Raw genomic sequence first — 20,376 nt, forward strand, 5'->3', positions numbered from 1 at the left:
AATCTGCTTATAGTATCACCCTTTATGTCTAAATCATGCACACATTTTTGACGTGCTTTCTTCTATCCACTCCAGTTGAACAGGCTTGCCTTTGCAGTTGTGAAGAACCTCAGGGACAATTTCTATCTTAAGAATTCCCATCCCTGATTTGTTCCTGGCTTTTGGGATTTCGAAATCATGCAGTCATCCCTCTACTGTTGGCTAATCTTGGAACTTCTCTCAGTGCCTGAGGCTTTCTTGCCTTTGAAAAGCCTAACAAGCTTGCCCCAGCTCACAAGGCCCATCTTCCTCTTCTTCCATTGGTGAATTTCTCTTGGAGCCTCCATTTTGTGGAAGGGCCCAGGGCACCAGCCTGCCTTCATTATTCTACCTGCCCTGTTCCTGGTTTTCTGGTTTTCAAAACTATGCCTCTATACAGGCTACCTTCATTCCTCTCCCTGTATCTCTCTCCCTCCCTTTTCAGTTCCCTTTTGTGTACTGTCTTCTCCCTTTAGAATGTAAGCTGCTTGGGGGAAGGGACTGTCCTCCTTTTAGTTTGTATTTATGTCTGCAGTGTTTAGCACGGTGCCTGACACATGGTAAGCACTTAATAAATGCTTGTTTCCTCCCTCCCTCCCTCCCTTCCTTTCTTCCCTCTTCTCTCAACACACGGCAGCATCTTTGCCTTTCTTTGTAATATCCAAAAGACGCCACAGTGGAGGTGTGTGGAAGGACAGCAAAGCCACAGTTTGGATGAGGAGCACTCTTCATACTCCTTCCAATCTCTTGCCTCAGGTAGAAGAGAAAAACTCAGGGCAACCCATCTGCTTGGAAATGAGATTAGTTAGTGACAAAGGTCTCAGTTTCACATGGCCTTTTTTCTTCTGCAAAGCTAAAAATACAGACTTTCAATAAGATCCATAAAATACTCTGAGCCCCTGGCCAACTTGTTGATGAACTGGGAGGGTGATCTCACAGCCAGGTAAATTGGTTGCAATCAATTATGCTCACCCCCACTCCTCATCACATTCCATAGCAAAAACACAAATTCAAGAGGTAATCAAAATTCCCTTAATTTAGCAAACCATTTAAAATGTTAATAGCCAGCAAACAAAATTTAGCGTAGAAAAGAAATAGTTATGGACTGTGTGACTGTTGCATGTGAGAATAAAACAGAGAAGAGATATGAAGTACAATAAGTTTACTATTGTTCTGGTCATTTCTCTGAATAGCCACAATCCCTGCTGGATTCTCTTAGTAAGTAAGATAAACTTCAAGTCAGGAAAAGGAAAAAGGCTCCAGTAGCTGGCCCAGGAGCTGGCACACACTTGCTCTCACCTCCTTACTAGGCTTCTGGACACCCTCAGGGTCAGCACGTGGTCAGACACTGCTCACAGTTGACCTGAGACATGCTACATCTTACCTCCTTGGTAGGCTTCTGGACCAGTCCAGTACGCATGGTTCCCGTACTTCCCTGAGTTACTGTCCCCTGCCTCTTTGCTTGACTTTCTTACTGGGTGGCGTAGTGGATGGAGTGCTGGACTTGGAAGCTTGAAGATCCGAGTTCAATCTTGCTTCAGACATTTGCTAGCTGTGTGATCCTGAGTAAGTCACTAATCTATCTTAACCTCATTTTCCTCATCTGTAAAATGGGGATAATAACAGCACCTGCCTCCTAGGGTTGCTATGCAGACCACAGGAGATAACAGTGTAAAGCAGTCTGCAAATCTGAAAAGTCCTACCTATATGTTGTTATTTATGCTCAAGAGGCACTCATTCTTCAATGGTTAGATTGAATATTCTCATTTCCTTCTTACTTTTCCCTTCCCTGTGATACTGAACGTCCCACTGCTAAAGAACAAACCTCCTTTCTGACCCTAGCTGTCCTCATTTCTAACCATTTTGGCCTCCCAATGTCCCCTCGTAGATCTGTCTCCCCCTCCGCTGTGCCCTCTGAAATACTCGTTCCATAATTAAAACCCTTCTCACTTTGCACTGTTTTCTCTCTTGCTCTTTCCATCTTTGGGCATTCATTATAACCTGGCTTCTTTTAGATCATGTTGCACACCTGACCACCAATCAGTTCTTCAATCCACTTAACTCCAGTAACACAACCTTTCACTTCACTTATGTTCGTTACGTACAGGGATGGTCATGCTCTTGATTTTGCCATCACCCACAAGTGATGGTTCCACTTCCACTTTCAAGATCTCAGAATTGCCTTTGTCTCATCATAATCTTTTATCTTTTCATTCCTTGTTGTGCTTTACTTCTAATCCCTACTCTTTGTCCTTACCATGAATTTTAATCTGTTTCTCAGTACTCCTGCATTATCCTTACTCTGGCTATATTTTCTTCTCTTCCCAGTCTTGACTTCTTGGTGAACCAGTTCAATTTTACCCTGTTCTCTACACTTGAATTCCTCTTTCCTTGGACTATTTCTGATAATGTCTTGCCAAACCTCAAACCCGATTTATTGCTACTATTCACCTCCTTTGCTCTTGCTCATGTGCCACTACTGAACATAGCTGTTGACTATCATGAAACCATGCCTGATGCAGCCACTACAAATTTATGTTCATTAATTTCAACTGGGCCCTTAGTTGCTGTAGTAAGGCAAACTCACCCCTGCCCACTAATTGATTCCCTACTCCACTCACCACATCTAATGTCCCAAACCTTCTTTTCCCTCCTCAAGCCTACCATGACTGTCTTTCCCCAATGTTATCTACTTACGATCTCACTTCATTATGTCAGTGAAAAATTTTGGGGTATTTACTGAAATCTTCTCTTCCTTACCTTACATTCCCCTGATATCATCCCCCATCATCTCCTCCTTCACTCTCATCTCTGATAATGAGGTGGCTCTTCTTGCTAAGGCTGACCCCTCCACATCCAATGTTGGAGACAATCCGTAGAGGGCAGGAACTAACATTAAGGGGAACTGGGCAAGTATTCTTGAAGAAAATAGAATTTTAGCTGAGACCTGAAAGAAACCAGGGAATCTGGGATGGATGGAGATAAGGAGGGAGAGAATTCCAGGCATGAAGGATAGCCAGGGAAAAGGCACGGAGTTGGGAAATGAAATGTCATATTCAAGGAACAGGAAGAAAACCAGTTTCACTGGACTGCAGAGAACATGGAGGTGAGTAGAGTGTAAGAAGACTAAAAAGGTAGGAAGAAGCCAGGTAATGAAGAGCTTTGAATGCCAGACCAAGGATTTTATATTTGATCTTGGAGGTTATACGGAGCCATTGGAATTTATTGAATAAGGGGGCAAAATGGTCAGACCAACACTTTAGGAAGATCACTGTGGCAGCTGATTAGAAGATGTACTGGAATGAGAAGAGATTTGAGGAAGGGAGACCATGCAGTGAGGATTCCATGCCTGCAAGGAGCCAGTCCCAGTGAGCAGCAGATACTTGGAGTACTCCACTGGAGACCACTTGCCACAATAATAGTGAACCATTAATAGCTACTCTTTGATTGGTTCAATAAAGGGTTTTTCTCCATCTGATTATAATATTTTCTACTCCACATTTCTCTATGTTCTCCATAAGAAAGGTATGACATACTTTATCAAAAGCTTTGCTAAAATCTGGACAGATGACATCAACAGCATTCCCCTCATCTACTAGCTTAGTAATCCTGTCAAAAAAGGAAATGGGCTGAGTCTGGCATGACGTCTTCTTGATGAAGCCAGGTTGGCTCTTTGTCATCTCCTGTACCTTTCTCAGATGTTCAGTGACCATCTCTTCAAAGACCTCGGTTTTAGAGTCTCCACAGGAATTGAGGTAAATCTCATTGCCAGGATTTTATCTGTCAAAATACTTGAATGAAAGTCAAAGTCAAAATGAATGAATGAAAATGTGAAAAGGCCTTTATTAAGTTCTTATTATGTTCCAGAAATGATGCTAAAGTGCTGGAGATACTGATAGAAATAAGCAAGGTAGTCTTTGCCCTCAGGGAGCTTGCATTCAGGGGTGATTATTAAAACCATGGAAGGTGATGAGGTCATTTAGAGAATATATAGAGAGGGGCAGTTAGGTGGTGCAGTGAACAGAGCTCTGGCCTTGGAGTCAGGAGAACCTGAGTTCAAATCTGGCCTCAGACACTTAACACTTACGAGTTGTGTGACCCTGGGCAAGTCACTTAACCCTGATCGCCTCACCAAAAAGCAAACAAAAAAAAAAGGGAGAGAGAGAGAAGAGTATATGGAGAAAAGAGGGCTCAGGACAAATCTTTGGAGGTGCACCCACAGTCTGGGATACAATCACTAAAGAAAACTGGGAAGGAACATTTTAATTTAAGAAGAAAAAAACCCATACTTTCTGGCAGAGAAAAGAATTGGGAATGTTGAAATGGACATGCCTAAGGGACAACTATCCAGGCGGAGGGATCCAATAGGCTGTGGACATTCAAGGCGAGATCAGAATGCAGATGAAAGCTGCACATGTAGATTTGGGAGTTCTCCATGTGGGGGTGATGGCTGAAACCAAGCAGACTGATAAGATCACTGAAAATGTAGAAAGAAAAGCAGAGAGCAGTGACAGTTTTGGGCTACACCCATGGGTAGGGGGAGGATGACAGCAATGAACCTACAAAGGTGAGTGAGAAAGATCTGATTAATGAATAAAAGTAGAACCAAAAAATAAAGGGGTGACAAATCCAGGGAAGAGCATATCCGAGTGAGGATGGGAACTCGTCTGAAACATTGCAGAGAGTCACAAAGGATGAGGACTGAGAAAAGGCCATTGGGTTTAGCAATAAAGAGATCATTGGTGACCTTTAAGAGAGCAATGTCACCATTGCGGTGGAGAGGGATGCCAGATTTCAAGGGGATGAGGACAGAGGGGGCAGTGAGAAGCGGATTGTTGAATGTGAACTGCTTTTTCTAGGAATTTGGCTGTGCAAGGGAGGAGTGACATAGAACAACAACTTGGAGTGGTGATGGTACTACCAAGTGCAGATATTTTCAAGTATTGTGGAGTCGAAAATGAGGGGGTTGGAAGAGATGATCAATAAAATCCCTTACAGCCCCTAGCTAATGACTGTGATATGAAATCTCAGGCACTGTTCGGTTAACACCCTGTTTTCCACAGGCTGTAGTCATCCTTGGCTTTGACACCCTTAGCTGGTTCACTCAGTAAGCATTCATTAAACACTGTACTCAGCAGTGCCTGTATCAGGTGCCTGGGACAGAAAGACAAAGTTGAAAACTGTCCAGGCCCTCATGGAGCCTTTATTCTATCAGGGAGGGTAAGGGAAACATGTACACATGAAAATAAACACAAAATCTATATAGGGTGTGGGTGAGCAGCAGTAATTGGGGGAATCAGGGTAGACTTCATGTGGGAGGTGACCCTTGAGCTGGGCCTTGAAAGGAGGTGGGGATTCTGTGAGGCAGAGATAAGGAAAGGTGCATTATAAACATGGGGGACAGCCTCTGTAAAGAGACAGGAGATAGAACGTCCTATACAAAGAACATCAAGCCACCCATGGAGTATAAAGGGAAAGAGAGAAATGTGCAGTAAACTTGAGCTACAGCCAGAAAAGTTGTATTTTATTCTAGAGGCAAGAGGGAGCCAGTGGAGTTTCTTGGGTATATTCTTTGGATATATTGATTTGTAGTTCAGAGGAGGATGAATGGGAGGGGGCAGAGGCTGGAGGCAAACAGACTAATTAGTGAGCAATTGCAGTGGTCTAGGAGAGAGGTAATGAGGGCCTGACTTTGGTGGGTTGGGGTTTGAAAGCAAAGAAAGCGCTGAGTCTGATGTTGTGGATGGAGATTCCACAAGACTTGGCTGCTTATTGCATAGTCGAGGGACACTGAGGGGCATGGAAAAGTGCCAGAAAATTTCAAGGCTATGAACCAGGTTAATTGGTAGAATAATGTACCCCCAGCATAAATAACAAAGCCAGAAAGGGGGAAGGGCAAGGTTAAAGTGTGCTCTTTCGCACATGTTGAGTTCCATATGCCTGTGGGACATCCATTTGGAAGTGTCCTGGAAATAGCTGAAGATTTCCAAAAAGAGTGCTCTAGGAGTGAAGTTCAATAGTGATTCTGGTGTTGGATGCGTGGATCTGGGAGCCATCTTTGTAGAGGGGACCATCGAATCCATGGGAACCTAGGAGATGAACAAGAACATGTGGAGAGAAAGAAAGAGTCCTGGAGCAGACCCAAGTATAAGAGGAATGATAGGGATGATGATTCAGTAAAGGAGACTGAGGAGTATCCAGAGACGTACGAGGAAACTTATGGGGGAGCAGTATCACAAAAGCCCAGGGAGGAGAGGGCTGGCAGGGTGAAATATGGCACAGAAGTATGAGGACCAATAAGGGGCCATTGGATTTAGTGATTCTGAGGTCACTGGCAAAGTCACAGTTTTTCTGGGAAAGATGGTGACAGTCAAGGTTCTGGCTAAGCCCAGCTCACCTTGGAAACATGTCAGTGAAGATGAAAGACAAAGGAGAGGAATCCAATCTTAATAAGTGGTGAGCTTCTCCATCCCATCAGGGACCACATAAGATGACTGGGAAACCTGTGGGTATTTTGGTGGGAAGCCTGGGGACTTGGATTCATCTCTCATAAGAATGGTGCCTGAGACCATCAGGATCTCATCCCCTCCCTGCTAGAGCTAAAGCAGAGAACAAGGTCAGCTCCCAGCAGTTGACCACACGAGGATCACACAAGATCAAAGTGACCTCTAAGGACTCTTTCAGCTTCAAATCTATGATCCTTGTTGAGTGAAATAAGACACATATTCTTTACTGACTACCAGACAATAAAATGATATTCGATAAAGGGAATTGGAGGTATGTAAATTGCTCATTACTGAGCCTTGACAACATAATAAATAGATACTACTTAAATTAATTAACAGATTTCATGTGATGCCAATTAAACTACGAAAGGGCTTCTTTCAAGAACTAGATAAAATAATAACAAAGTTCACCCTGCGGAAGGTCAAGAATCCTAAGTGAAATAATGAAAAGGAATAGGAATAAAGGGAGCCTAGCTAGCAATCATCAAACCTTTTTGGTCCTGGTTACAAAACAGGAAAGTTCAGCAGTGAAACAGATTAGGTGAAAAAGATTGAGAAGCAACTGAACATAGCAGTATAGTGTTAACCAAAGGACGTGACATACCAGGTTACAAAATCTCATTCAGCGAAAAACATCCGGGAAGATTGGAAAGTAGTCTGACGGAAATTGGGTGTAGCCCAATATCTCGTACCACATACTACAGTAAGTCCCAAATAGACATATGACTGAAATATAAAAAGTTTTATAAACAAATTTGAGGAGAAAGTGGAAAAGTACCTTCCGCAGCTATGGATAGAGGAAGAATTCTAAATTAAACAAGACATAAAAATGATTGTAAAAGATAAAATGGACAGGTCTCATTACATAAAATTGAAAAGCTTTTGCACTAACAAAATCAATGTAGCTAACATAAGAAGGGAAACAGTTAACTGAGAAAAATATCCTGGCAGTAAATTTCTCTGGCAAAGATCTGCTATCCAAGAGATAGAGGGAATTGATGCAAATATACAAGAAGAGCCATTTCTCAAAAGACAATGATCAAAAGATTTAAACAAGCAATTTTCTGTCTTTCTAGAAATTTTTGCATTGAATTTAATAAGCACCCAAGAAAATGCCCATTTCAATAAACATAGTAGAACAGAAGAAAACCATATATAAAACTGTAAAATCTCTATATACAACTTGATTTTCTTTGAAACGATCAACTTATTATGTAACTTTCAAAGCTGTCCTACTTGTCTGTGATTCTTTCTGGCCTCCCTTCTACTCTCCTCTGTGTATTTTAAAATATGCTTCAAGGACTCTCTTTTTTTTTCTTCTTCTTCTTCCTCCTCCTCCTGTTATACTATCCCTAGCTTTGTTTTCCCTCCCACCTTACTAAATTGAAAATCAAAAATGTAAGAGAAAGAAAACCCTTGTAACAAATATATAGTCAAGCAAAACAGATTCCCACACTGGATCTGAAAATGTATGTCTTTGTCTGAATCTTGAGTCCATTCCCTTTCTGTCAGGAGATTGGTAGCATGCTTTGTCAAGGGCCCTCTTGAATTGTGAATGGTCATTGCATTCATCAGTTGTTAAATCTTTTAAAGTTGTTTTTACACTGTTGTTATTATTGTATAAATTTTCCTCCCAGTTCTGTTCATTTACCTCTGAATCACTTCATACAAGTCTTGAGATTTTCTGAAATTATCCCTTTTGTCATATCGCATGGCACAAAAATATTCAATTATATTCGTATATCATAATTTGTTAAGTATTTCTCCAGTTGGTGGGCACCTCTTTTGTTTCTAGTTCTTTTCTATAACAAAAAAACCCCTGCTCTAAATATTTTTGTACAAATGGGTTCTTCCCCCCTTTTTTTGATCTCTATGAGACATAAGTGGTATTATTGGGTTAAAGGGTATACACAATTCAGGGATTTTTTGGGAACAATTCAAATTGCATTCCAGATTCCATTAATCGATTCATAGTGCCACCTCTAGCACGTTTATATGCCCGTTTTCCGATATTCCCTCCAACAACTGTCATTTTCCTGTTTTCATTGTCAATCTGATAGCATGAGGTGGAACCATAGAGTTGCTTTAATTTGTGTTTGTCAAATTGTTAGTGACTTAGCACTTTTTCACATGGTTTTTGATAGCTTAAAGTTCTTCCTTTGAAAACTACTTGCTCATATCATTTGACTGTCTATTGGAGAATGGCTCTTAGTCTTATATGTCTTGTATATTAAATTTTTTATGTTTCTCTTTATCAGAAAAATTTGCAGCAAATATATTTTTCCCAATTAACTTTTTCCTTTATTGTTTTGTTTGTGCAAAAACGTATAAATTTTAGGTAATCACAATTGTTCATTTTATCTTCTGTGAGTCTCTCTGTCCCTTGTTTGGTTATGAACACTTCCCTATCCATTGCTATGAAAGATCTTTTCCTTCTCACTCTTTTTATTTGTTCATTTTTACCTTATCTTGGTAAATGATGTAAACCTACTATCTGCCACTATTTTTCATTTCCTCCAACTGTTTTTGTCAAGCAAGCAGTCTTTTTTCCTTATTCAAGGGGTCTTTGGGTTTATCAACCATTATGTTACTATGCTAATTTGTCCCTGAGTGTCATTTACTCAATCTGTTTCATTGTTCTTCTCTTTTTTAAAAGTCACTAACAAATAGTTTTGATGATTGCTGCTTTGTCTATACTCATTCCCTCTATTTCTTATTTTAGTCTTATTGCTATAGGTAGCATTTCTAACGGTATACATAACACTGGTAAAAATAGATACCCTTGCTTTAGCCCTGATTTTATTATACCTTCTCCATTACATATGTAATGTATGGACTAGCCAATGAGGGGCCAAGTCCTTTCTGCATGCACAACATACTCTGTCTGATGTCAAATCACATGGAAGCTTGGTGAGCCTATTTCTGGAGGTGTGTGATGGAGGTGAGGCTTTTTACTTCCCCACTTCAGAACATACTTTGATATTCTTTGTTTCAGCTTATCCCATGATGATGAAAAGCCTTTCAATTGGCAGTTCAGCCAGAACAGAGTACACATATAAAAAGTCATGGACAGATGAAATTTCCATCCCCTCCAGGCGATTTTCAAGTGAGGAAGAAGAATGGACCTCCTGGAGGGAAGAGAGATCGTGTCAATGTCAGTGGCAGGTGCTGCCTTATTTCCTACCCAGCTTCCATGTGGTCATGAAGGCACGGGACCTATGTTTCTTCTGTCCTTGCTGTGTCTAATTTCTCCTGATCTTAAGTGAATGAGTATCAGGGATGGGATGGACTAAATAACAACCTTTGTGGCCTTAGGAGGTCAGAAGAGCCGCCCAAGGTCCGGTAATTAGAGCCATAGCAGAGTTTACCTAAGTTAGAGCTTGGTAAAAAGCCAATTCTTAGGAGCAACACGTTTGGCCCAGGCCAAGAGTGAAGCAACCAAGACTGCACATCCTTCATGTAAGGGAACAACTCATCCATTGGCTATGTCCCACCCAGGAGTAGACTTGGTGGCAAGAATGCTTTTGGTAATTTGAATCCCCTTTCCCAGGGATGGAGAGGATATGTGTGCCCCAGTCCAGAGGGACTTTTTTGTACTTTTGTCTTATTACACTTACTTAGTAAATATCCCTTGGTAAAAGCAAATTGATTTTACCTGGTTAATTGATATTGAGGATAGCAACTCATCTCAGTGTCAGTGTGGAGATATTAACTAGTGACTGATATTGGGGAGACAGATATTAACTGGGTGAATGCTATTGATGATAACACACCAGATGGAAGCTTGTGAGTTGTAGAACTGGAGAACCCTTCAGGGTTATTCCTAGAACTCTGAGAGGAGCAGTAGCCTTGCTCTGGAGACCAGATCCACTAGGTGGTGGGTAGGTTGGGAGAATGAGCCTAAAGCCAATATGTGTGCTCGACCTATCATGTTTGCTCTTGGTTTTAGCTGCCTACCATGTTAAGGAAAGGCAATTTATTCCAATACTTTATTGTGCTTTTTTTTTTCACTTTTTGGTGAAGCAATCAGGGTTAAGTGACTTGCCCAGGGTCACACAGCTAGTAAATGTCAAGTATCTGAAGTTGGATTTGAACTCAGGTCCTCCTGACTCCAAGGCAGGAGCTTTATCCTCTGCACCACGTAGCTGCCCTTGTTGTGCTTTTTTTGAAAAACAGGAATAAGTATTGGATTTTGTCAAGAGCTTTTTCAGCATCTGTTGATATAATCATATGGTTTAAAATTTTAATTTTGTTATTAATATGGTCTATTTTATAGTTTTCCTTATATTGGACCAACTCTGAATTCCTGGTCTAGTTCCAATGTGTTTCTAGTGAATAATATAAAGATAGATAGACAGATGGACAGATAGATGATGCATATATAAATAGGCAGATAGACAGATAGGTGGTAGACAGACAGATAGATAGATAGATGATTTACTATAAGCTTATTATGTGCCATCATTGTGCTAAGTGCTGAGGATATAAAAAAGCAAAGAAGACAGTCCCTGTCCTCAAAGAGCTTATAGTCAAATTAGAGAACACAACATTGAAAAGGGTAGGGAAAGGGGCAGGGAAAGAGTGTGGCCAAGGAGTTGAAATATCAGTGGAAGCTTGGATCCTGACAAAATGAGACTGATGCAAAAGAAAGAAAAGAGCTTCAATGGAACGTTATAATAATACAGAAAAGAGAGAAGAAAGGAAATTCAGAAGGAAATGCAAACAAGCACTTTGGTTACTATGGTGCTTATTGAGTTATTGAACTTAAAACACACGACAGGAGGGAAAGTTCATAGCTTCATATACAAATATCCTCCTGTCTGTTCTTTGTTTATCGAAATGTTCGTGTTTGTTCAGTTCATAATCAAAAGTAAAGATGAAAACCAAAGATGAGACCCCGGTGATGTTGGAGCTCCCTTTTCCCCTCTCCATGTGTGCGGACCAGAGTCCATGCCAGGCTGCTAGAATCCAGAGCTAGTGGCCTTGAGAGATGAGGCAAGTGAAAGCTCATACTCCAATGTGGAAGAGAGGCTGTTAGCACTGCTTTCTGAAGTGCTGCTAGCTGAGGGAGCAGCCTAGCCAGTTCCTGTGTGATAACAGAGGTGGCAAAGTGTTGAGGAATTGAAGGTCCCTGCCCTGTGGGCAGGGTGGGTGGGGCTAAACTGGTAGTTCTTCTCTTGCCTCAAATGTTCTATCGTCTCCTTGTGAGCAGCCATGTAATGTGTGGGCTCCTCAGTCTGTCCTTAGCATTGGTTGAACATCTGCTGCTCCCATGATAACCCTTGAGTGCCACCTGCTCCCTGGAAGACATCTTGATTCTTGGTGGACTCTATGCTATGCTGGCATCCTTGGCCATGATGAGGGGGCAGCAGCTCCTAATTCTCCCACTTTCTCCCCTGGACAAGAGAGCACAAGGCTGACTATAACAGCTCCCCACTGAAGATCTGGTGAAGCTTGTTGGCTCTATGCCTGGCATTTTACGTGGATTTTTCTAACTACTGGGGTCAAATGGGTTTGCCCTTGTGGACTGGGAAGACCCTAGGCAGTGCTTCTTGGATCACAACTCCTGGCAACATATGATAATGTATGACTTCTTCCTCATTAGTGGTGTGGTGGACATAGTAAGTCAGGGCTGGCAGACCAGGTAGCAGATGAAGCTGGAGTAGAATATTGGCCTTGGCCTTCCAAGGGACCATGCTACTCCTCATTTCCCACATTCAGGACAAGGATACCCTGGGAGTCCATGCCCACCTCTTGCTGGTGCTGTCCAACATGCTGATCCTTCTGGGGCTGAGCTTTGGTTCTCTGGCCAGCCTGGGTTTTGGGTGTTCAAGATACACATGCTCCTGTTTGACTCATGGTTTATACACTGGGATAACTCATTCTGTTGCCCAGTTACTGGACATCCTTGGAGGACAGATAAACCTGGAGATGTCATGTTCCTTACCACCTTCTTCTTCTGGCATCTGGTCCTACCTGCTCTGATGATAGTTGGCATCTATGGGCTCTGCAGCCTCTGGCACCAATGGTACCTGTCTTAGTAGAGGGCAAAGAGTACTGGGTACCACCTGTGCCCCAGAGACCCCACCATTGAGGAGATAAAGAAGCTGCTGGTTGAGATGAGTCAAGATGAGGGTAGAATCCAGCTGTTGTGCCTTTTCTCCACCATGGAATGAGTATTCCCAGAACATTTACTCAGTGCTGAGCGTGGCAAAGTATCTTTCCCACAGAGATTATTTCATTTGATTGAAATTAGGGGGTTTTTTGTTATTGTAATTTTAAAATAAAATTATTAGCACTATTGAAGGTTTGTTGCCCTATCTGTCTGTCTTTATGGGAAGAAGGATTTCCTGGCCATCCTGTAGGGACTTCTGAGAACGTGGTGGCAGAAGGGAGGCAGAAGCGCTGCTTCTGTGACAGCTGGCTGGAGGCACTGACAGTGAAGTGGACAGGGTGGTGGGGATGGTATAGTGGAGAGAGTGCTCAACCCATAGCCAGGAGAGAATAATGTTCATGTTTTTCTCTGACCTATGTGATATTGAGCAAGTCACTTAAGCTTTTCAGTTTGTAAAATGGGAATAATTCCTTTCTCCCAGGTTTTTGTGAGGCTCAAAGGAGATGATACATGTAGGATAGGGCAGAGAGAACCACTGGACCTGGGATTTCATTGATAGAAGGAACTCTTGGAGGAAGAAATCCCTTCTAACACTGCAGGTTACTACCACAACCGATCACAATAGAGTTGCCTGGCGAACCAAGACATTAAGTGACTTGCCCAGCAGTGTTTTTCCTGGAGTCAGGAAAACCTGAGTTTGAATCCTGCCTCAGACACTTACCAGCTGTGTGACCTTGAACAAGTCACTTATCCCTTCTTAGCCTCAGTTTTCTTGTCTAAAAATAGAAATAAGAATAGCACCTATGTAGTTGGAGGGAATATATATGTATATATCTAGAGAGAGAGAGACAGAAGGCACAGGGTGAATTGAATATGAAGGGATGATATCTAAAAAATAAAATTAAGGGATGAGAGAGGGTTGTACTGGGAGAAGGAGAAAGGGAGAAGGAGAATGGGGTACATTATCTCACATAAAAGAGGCAAGAAAAAAGCTTTTACAGTGGAGGGGAAGAGGGTGGATGTGAGAGGGAATGAGCGAACCTTAACTCTCATCAGATTTGGCTTAAGGAGGGAATAACATACACACTCAATTGAATACGGAAATCTATCTTAACATAAAGGAAAAAAAGGGGTTAAGAGAGGGGGGATGATAAAAGGGAGGGCAGATTGGGGGAAGGGGTAATCAGAAGCAAACACTTTTGAGGAGGGACAGGGTCAAAGGAGAGAATAGAATAAATGGGAGCGGTATAGGACGGAAGGAAATATAGTTAGTCTTTCACAACATGACCATTATGGAAATATTTTTGCATAACTACACATGTATAACCTATACCAAATTGCTTGCCTTCTCAATGAGGGTGAGTGGGGAGGGAGAAAGGGAGAGAATTTGGAACTCAAAATTTTAAAAATAAATGTTAAAAATTGTTTTTACATGCAACTGGGAAATAAGATATACAGGCAAAGGGGCATAGAAATCTATCCTGCCCTATAGGAAAACAGAAGGGGAAGAGGATAAGAGAAGGGGGTGGTGGTAGAAGGGAGGGCAGATTAGGGGAAGAGGTATTTAGAATGCACACCATCTTGGGGGTGGGAGGAGGGGAGAGATGGGGAGAAAATTTGGAACTCAAAATCTTGTGGAAGTGAATGTTGAAAATGAAAAATAAATAAATAAACAAATAAATTCAAAAAGGAGGAAAAAAAAAAGAAATGCATAGGGCTAGGAAGGTATTAGTCCTGCTTTATTCTGTCCTGGTCAGACCATATCTGGAGCTTTGTGTTCACTTACGCGCATCACATTTAAGGAAGAGCATTGGTAAGTTGGAAAACATCCAGAGGAAGGGGATCAGGATGTTGAAGGACCTCGAGATCATGCCATATCAGGATTAGTTGAAGGAAGCTGAACTTTTTAACATGACGGAGAGAAGACTTGGGGGAGAAGGGTAAGAGGAGAGCATGACAGCTGCCTTCAACTATTTCATGGGTTGTCAGACAGAAGAGAAAATAGATTTGTATTTGGTCCCAGGGGCCAGGACTAGGAACGATGGGTGAAAGTTGCAAAGAGGTAGATTTAGGCTTGTTGCAAAGAATAGCTTTCTATCCATGAAGGCCATCCAAATGTGAAATGGGCTTCCTTGGGTAACAATGGATGCCTCCTCACTGGAGATCTTTAAGCAAAAGTTGAATGATCTAAATGACCCCATGTTGATGATGGGAAGTGAATTCTTGATCAGGACTAGATTAGATCTGATGGCCACTGAGGTACCTTCTAACCCCTAGATTACTGGGTCTAACCAGGCCTGTGAAGCAGCTATGTAGCACTGCGGATAGAGGGCTGGGCCTGGAGACAGGAAGACCTGAGTTAAAATCTGTCCTCAAATACTTCCTAGCTGTGGGACTCTGGGAAATTCACTTAAAATTTGTCTGCCCCAATTTCCTCACTTGCAAAGGGAAAATAATAATAGCACCTCCCTCCTAGGGTTGTTGTGAGGGTCAAATGAGATAATATCTGTAAGGTCCCTTAGCACAGCACTTGGTGCCTAGTAGACACTTAATAAATGCTTTCTTCCTTCCTTGCTGTTCAATGGAAATTTATGAGTTAATGTACTCAAAGTAATGTCTATGAAATTGCCTTTTCTGATATATAAAAAAAGAATAGCACCTATACCCAGGGTTGTTAAGACAAAATGAGATAATATTTGTAAGGAGCTGTACAAACCTCAAAATTCCATGTGAAAGCTATGATAATGATGGTGATGACATCCTAAGTCCCACGCGTAGTCTGATTCACATAAGGGTGATGTTGTTGACCAGTTTGGCTGCGTAGCTTTATCTGTATCCTCCTTCTTTCTCAGGTGGATATAGACCACGGCCACTGGTAGGGTGGCTAGAATCTAAGCTAGAGCTCTCCAGAACAAAGGGAGACAAATGGCGTCTGGTCAGTCCCACTTGTTCCTAAGGAGTTCCCACTCCAGTTCCCTGTGTACCTGTGTTACCTGAGGCCCTGGGGCCAGCCTGTTCTCTTCAGGTCTCCCTTGAATCCTGGGCTCAGTCTTTGGGAAGTCAGAACCTTCACAGGGAAGATCAGGCTTGTCTCACAATCTCAGGCTCATTATTCCCTCACCTCAAAGAGAACCTGGGATAAATCTCTGAAACAAAGATTAAGTCTGGCTCACGTCCAGGATCTCCCCAAAAAGAATTATCAAGGTACCTTTTAGAAGTTACTCACCATACAAAATAATACAAATTCTTAAAACTTAAGACTCATAAAAACATGCATTAGCACATGCTTAAAACATGAATTATGAACCATCATCCCTATTCTGCTTTCCCTAGGGGTAGTACTCCTCAGGCAACTTGAGGGAGCATTGGACAAATATTTACATTTGCCTTAAATCTGCACTATTTGGGCAGCAGCTCAAAGTCCATACCTTGCGGCCAGTCAGGCATGCCTGGTGCATCCTCTTGCAGCAGTGGTCACCCTTCTCAAGAAGCAAGTCCTGCTGGGTAACCAGAACCTGATTCAAGGACTCCAAACTTCTTGATCTCATGAAGTCGGTCCCAAGGCTGGAAAAGTTTGTCTGTCCCAATGGCTGTTTGCTCATCTGTGCTCAGGGAAAGAAATACCAAGCAGAAGGGGCAGCTGGAGAATTGAGAAGCAGTCACACACAAGCGTGGTCTCTTGGCCATGTGCACGAAGCCGCCATAGTTACTTCTGAGAAGTGGAAAGGAGAGAAATCCGTTCCTCCCCTGGCTCCCCAACAGATATTCAAGGGAGAGCTAGCATATCCTGTGCCTGAACAAAGAGGGGACTTGGGAAAGACAGTTTTTTGTTTTCCTTACTTAACCTACTAAGAAGCTGCCTCTTCCTGGCTCAGTCAGCCTTCCCCTTTGGCACTATCACCCTAAATGCAGGGCGATAGGAAGAAGGGAGAGTGTCTTCCTTTACCGGCTTTGGAGATCCAGATAGATGGAATGACCCAGAGGTATATAGGGCTACCTCTTTTCCCCGAACAATTCTGGGCAAGGAGCTGGCCTGATTTGATGTGGCTAGCAAGCAGGGATGCTGGAAAGAACCATGGTGCATTTCTGAGAGCAAGGTTGTGTTGTCACCTCTGGGGGGCTGCTTCTCTCTCCTGTCACTTTCACTTGCCCCCTTACTTCCTGTCTCCTTTATCCCACCTTCCTCCCCTCTTCTTCACACCCCAGGCAGCTGCTCCAGCAGCAAGAGGAAGAAGTGTGGTCTGTTCCTTTAAGGGGTAGGGAGATAATTCTGATTAAACCTCTACTTGACATATTAAATGTTTAGCAAAAGGATGGTGGTGGGCAGAGAATAAAAACTCAAATTTTTCCTGCTTCCAGAGAGCTCCACTGGCCTGGGTGCTAAGGGGCTGCTGAGCTCTTGCTGTCCCTGGGGACCCTCTCTTGAATTTTCTGATCTGGTCATTGGGAAGGGCAAAAAGGAATAACTATTACCCTTTTCAACTTTGAAGTGTGTCCTTTTAAGGCCTCGTTAGTAAAGTTGGTTTTAATTGGATTTTTGTGATCTCCAAGTGCTTATTGCTTTTTAAGCTTCAAACCCAAGTAGTAGGTTAAGCCTACGGCACATCTGCTGAATAAACCTCAAATCTAGAGAAGGGGAAGGAAGATGTCCCCATGCAGATCCAGTGAATGGTGATAGAATGGGATGTTACCTGTGAGAGTACAGCTCCCTGAAATCTCTTTTCCCATTTTTCTCTCGACCACTCACAAGGAACCTTCTTCATCCAGTCATACCCATCCACCCTATTTTTTTTGGCAGGGGTAAGGGGGTGGCTCTCTTAAAATAGTTATTGCCATCTTTTGCTTTTGTATCAACTTCCTTTCCTTTTCCCACCCCCACACAGAAAAGCTTCCTTGTGACTGACAATAAAGCTAGAAAGAGAAAAAAAAAGCTATTCAGCAAAACTAACCAAGTCATCAGCGGAGTCTGACAGCAAATGCAAGTGTCCCAGACTCATTGCCTCCGAGGAGGGGGAGGGCGGGCCACTTTCTCATCTCTTCTCAGTCCACTGGCAGTCATTAACATGAGTAGATATGACACATCTTGCTAAGAAGTACAGCCAGACCTTTTTTATTTTTTATTTTAAAAAAAGATGAACATTTATCAAATGTTAAATTAATAAAGAATATTATTTTCATTCATCAAAGTAAAGAAACTAAACTGAATTTTTAAATAAACGAACAACTAAATTTTACTTAAAGTGGGATGCAAATATGAAATTGTTGCTGTAGCCATAACCAGGAATGTGCAAAGATGCTGTCAGATTTCATGAGCTTGCTCTTTAATCACATAACGACATGAAACAGACTAAGGCTTTTGCATCTTCCTATTCTGGAGAATGGGATGTTATGGACTGAAATTTCTCAATTATGTTCTTGTAATTAACTGTGGAGGTGAGGCCAATTATTATTATTCAATAGTCCAAATTCTCAGTGAGTCAAAGTACTATTGGGATTTTCTATTTCTTAGTTAGTTTGTTTTTAAGTCATGCTAATTAAGAAAAAGCTCCTTCTCAACAATAGGCAAGATGGCGAAGCATTGAAGGATCTATTAAAGAGCCTGGAATGTGAAAGATGATCCATTTCCTATGGCCCATCAGTGCTGATGTCTGTCATTACCATGAAGCAAATCGCACATCAGCTTCCAGTTCATTCCAGGACACTTGAAATTGGCTGGCAATGTTTGTCATATGCCTCTGCCTGTGTCTAAGCTCAGCTGCTTTCCCATTATAGCCATCATTTTACAAGGTCCTTAATCAAATAGTTGGTCAATGCCAGAAATCATTGAATCTTGGAATGCATAAAAATGAAGTTCTCCTACATTCCTCTTTTGTTGGGAATCACACATGTTATCCACAGAAATCGATATTTTTTTCTTCTTAAGTGAGGGGAATTGAGGGATTACTCTCTACATACATTTTCACACTGTCACTGAAAATAGCCTTGGCCGAATTGGAGGCGACCCAGAATTGTCACACCTACAGATCACAAATTCCTTCTTTGAGGAAAGATAGAAAGATGCTAGATGTGGCCTCAAATCACTGCAGTTGAAGTCTCATGTTTTGACCCTCTGATGGGTGCTGGTTCTTGTGTTAGCATGGGGAAGGCAGAGCAACAGAAGTGCTCCAAGCTCAGATGGACACGTCCTTTTTTCTGGAAGCACCCTTCCCACCATCTGGAGGCATCAGTGGGATTCACATGCCCTTCACTTGCCTGTCTTCCAAAAGCCAAGTGGCTGTGATGCATCTTCTACAAGAACATATATGAAGATGAGTCTTCCTGATTCCAAGCCCCGTGCTCTATCCACTGTGCCCCCTAGGTTCTGATCTCTTACCCAGTTGGCAAAATGATGAAATAATTTTGTTCCACCACAGACACTGCTCCTCTTCTGCCCTGCTTGTTTTTGGCAATGACCTCAAAGTCTACAGTCAGCAGGGGCACTACTTCTATTTCTATGATGTATCACCAATGACTCCCCTCTGTGAAGGCATAAAGAATCTGGTGCACACACACACACACACACACACCCCAGACAGTTCTACTTCTGGGTCACAAGACCAGTGAGATGAGGCTCAAATAAGACTTAAAGTATATATACATAGCATATAGTACATACAGTATATACACATAATCATGCCCCAGCAGCAGTGATATCAACAGTGATTGGGCTCATTTTTCCACAGAGTAAATACACGATCTTCTATTGCAGAAGGCTGTGGAACAATTCCTGAGTGTAAATCCCTTTGGATACTATCTTAGACAGGTTGGGAGTATTGAAATTGTTACAAATGCTCTGCCATTGTGGGGTCCTTTTTTTCTGGAGCATACTGACCAGATTTAGACGTGGTGAGGGAGGAAGATTGGGTTCCCCAAAGTCCTGGTATGTCCAGATTCAACCTGCATAAATGGAATGTCAGCTTTGGCTGGAATGAATTTCAGTCTATTCAGATACTGTCAGAATACTGCAAACTGATTGGAAGACAATGCTCATACACGACCATCCATACAGTTTGTGAAGAAGCTTACAAGAGGATAGAGTTAGGTTGTTGCAGTGAACAGTGAAAGAGTCCTGGACTTTCCAACTCTGAAATGTATACATCCAGAGAAATGTGATTTGGACAATTCCCCCAAAGCAGCAGAAAGGAAGGAGTGGTTGACAGAGAAGCTTGGCAAGAAGACAAATATATTCTCAATGCATGAATGGAATATTAGATGTGTCCAAGAAGTGACTCATAACATCCAACTAAAATCCCTTTGTCTGTGATGAATGATCTCAGAGAACATCTCATGAACCTTATGAATGGCGTCATCACAGAGTCCAACAGCCCATATACACCACCCACAGTAGTGGTATTGACGAGGAGGGGAAAGATATATGTGTGTGTTGACAACTGCATCTGGGACAAAAGAACCAAAGTGGACTGATATACCATGCCAATAATTGAAGATGCCTTGGGTAGTTTGTTAGAAAGATTTATGTTGGACCTATGCAGTGCCTACTAATATCTCTGTGACAGAGGAAGAGAGAGAGGGCTGCTTTCATCTACCCATCTAGATTTTACAAATTTGAGCATATCTCACAGGGGCAACCAGCTACTTTTCCAAGATGGAAGGAAAAAGTAATTGAGACATAAATTACCTGCAAATGTTGTTATGCCTTGATGACATCATGTCTCTGGGAAGACCTTGGAAAAGCAT

At 42.2% G+C, this 20,376-nt stretch overlaps 1 pseudogene; it reads left to right on the forward strand.

Moving 5' to 3' along the window:
* Positions 1 to 11,363: 11,363 nt before the first annotated feature.
* LOC144457603 (transmembrane epididymal protein 1-like) lies at positions 11,364 to 12,700 on the forward strand (annotated as a pseudogene).
* Positions 12,701 to 20,376: the final 7,676 nt, after the last annotated feature.

Source organism: Phascolarctos cinereus, unplaced genomic scaffold (assembly GCF_003287225.1).
Source record: "Phascolarctos cinereus isolate Bilbo 61053 unplaced genomic scaffold, phaCin_HiC Scaffold_5;HRSCAF=322, whole genome shotgun sequence".
Taxonomy (NCBI): domain Eukaryota; kingdom Metazoa; phylum Chordata; class Mammalia; order Diprotodontia; family Phascolarctidae; genus Phascolarctos; species Phascolarctos cinereus.